We start from the raw sequence: 2,299 nt of genomic DNA, 5'->3' as shown, positions 1-2,299 counted from the left end.
CTGGAACAGAAGTACTGTAGAAAGCTGGTTATGGCTGGAACAGAAGTACTGTAGAAAGCTGGTTATGACTGGAACAGAAGTACTGTAGAAAGCTGGAACAGAAGTACTGTAGACAGCTGGTTATGGCTGGAACAGAAGTACTGTAGAAAGCTGGTTATGGCTGGAACAGAAGTACTGTAGAAAGCTGGAACAGAAGTACTGTAGACAGCTGGTTATGGCTGGAACAGAAGTACTGTAGAAAGCTGGAACAGAAGTACTGTAGAAAGCTGGAACAGAAGTACTGTAGAAAGCTGGTTATGGCTGGAACAGAAGTACTGCAGAAAGCTGGAACAGAAGTACTGTAGAAAGCTGGAACAGAAGTACTGTAGAAAGCTGGAACAGAAGTACTGTAGAAAGCTGGTTATGGCTGGAACAGAAGTACTGTAGAAAGCTGGAACAGAAGTACTGCAGAAAGCTGGTTATGGCTGGAATAGAAGTACTGTAGAAAGCTGGTTATGGCTGGAACAGAAGTACTGCAGAAAGCTGGAACAGAAGTACTGTAGAAAGCTGGAACAGAAGTACTGTAGAAAGCTGGAACAGAAGTACTGTAGAAAGCTGGTTATGGCTGGAACAGAAGTACTGTAGAAAGCTGGTTATGGCTGGAACAGAAGTACTGTAGAAAGCTGGAACAGAAGTACTGCAGAAAGCTGGTTATGGATGGAACATAAGTACTGTAGAAAGCTGGTTATGGCTGGAACAGAAGTACTGTAGAAAGCTGGAACAGAAGTACTGTAGAAAGCTGGTTATGGCTGGAACAGAAGTACTGCAGAAAGCTGGTTATGGCTGGAACAGAAGTACTGTAGAAAGCTGGTTATGGCTGGAACAGAAGTACTGTAGAAAGCTGGAACAGAAGTACTGTAGAAAGCTGGTTATGGCTGGAACAGAAGTACTGTAGAAAGCTGGTTATGGCTGGAACAGAAGTACTGCAGAAAGCTGGTTATGGCTGGAACAGAAGTACTGTAGAAAGCTGGTTATGACTGGAACAGAAGTACTGTAGAAAGCTGGTTATGGCTGGAACAGAAGTACTGTAGAAAGCTGGAACAGAAGTACTGTAGAAAGCTGGTTATGGCTGGAACAGAAGTACTGTAGAAAGCTGGTTATGGCTGGAACAGAAGTACTGCAGAAAGCTGGTTATGGCTGGAACAGAAGTACTGTAGAAAGCTGGTTATGGCTGGAACAGAAGTACTGTAGAAAGCTGGTTATGGCTGGAACAGAAGTACTGTAGAAAGCTGGTTATGGCTGGAACAGAAGTACTGTAGAAAGCTGGTTATGGCTGGAACAGAAGTACTGTAGAAAGCTGGTTATGGCTGGAACAGAAGTACTGTAGAAAGCTGGTTATGACTGGAACAGAAGTACTGCAGAAAGCTGGTTATGGCTGGAACAGAAGTACTGTAGAAAGCTGGCTATGACTGGAACAGAAGTACTGTAGAAAGCTGGTTATGGCTGGAACAGAAGTACTGTAGAAAGCTGGAACAGAAGTACTGTAGAAAGCTGGTTATGGCTGGAACAGAAGTACTGTAGAAAGCTGGTTATGGCTGTAACAGAAGTACTGTAGAAAGCTGGAGCAGAAGTACTGTAGAAAGCTGGAACAGAAGTACTGTAGAAAGCTGGTTATGGCTGGAACAGAAGTACTGTAGAAAGCTGGTTATGGCTGGAACAGAAGTACTGTAGAAAGCTGGTTATGACTGGAACAGAAGTACTGTAGAAAGCTGGAACAGAAGTACTGTAGAAAGCTGGTTATGGCTGGAACAGAAGTACTGCAGAAAGCTGGTTATGGCTGGAGCAGAAGTACTGTGGAAAGCTGGAACAGAAGTACTGTAGACAGCTGGTTATGGCTGGAACAGAAGTACTGTAGAAAGCTGGTTATGGCTGGAACAGAAGTACTGTAGAAAGCTGGTTATGACTGGAACAGAAGTACTGTAGAAAGCTGGTTATGGCTGGAACAGAAGTACTGTAGAAAGCTGGAACAGAAGTACTGTAGAAAGCTGGTTATGACTGGAACAGAAGTACTGTAGAAAGCTGGTTATGGCTGGAACAGAAGTACTGTAGAAAGCTGGAACAGAAGTACTGTAGAAAGCTGGTTATGGCTGTAACAGAAGTACTGTAGAAAGCTGGTTATGGCTGGAACAGAAGTACTGTAGAAAGCTGGTTATGACTGGAACAGAAGTACTGTAGAAAGCTGGAACAGAAGTACTGTAGAAAGCTGGAACAGAAGTACTGTAGAAAGCTGGTTATGGCTGGAACAGAAGTACTGTAGAAA

Source organism: Salvelinus fontinalis, chromosome 38 (genome assembly GCF_029448725.1).
Source record: "Salvelinus fontinalis isolate EN_2023a chromosome 38, ASM2944872v1, whole genome shotgun sequence".
Classification (NCBI taxonomy): domain Eukaryota; kingdom Metazoa; phylum Chordata; class Actinopteri; order Salmoniformes; family Salmonidae; genus Salvelinus; species Salvelinus fontinalis.
The sequence above is the reverse complement of the archived record's forward strand: the minus strand, read 5'-3'. Positions refer to the sequence as shown.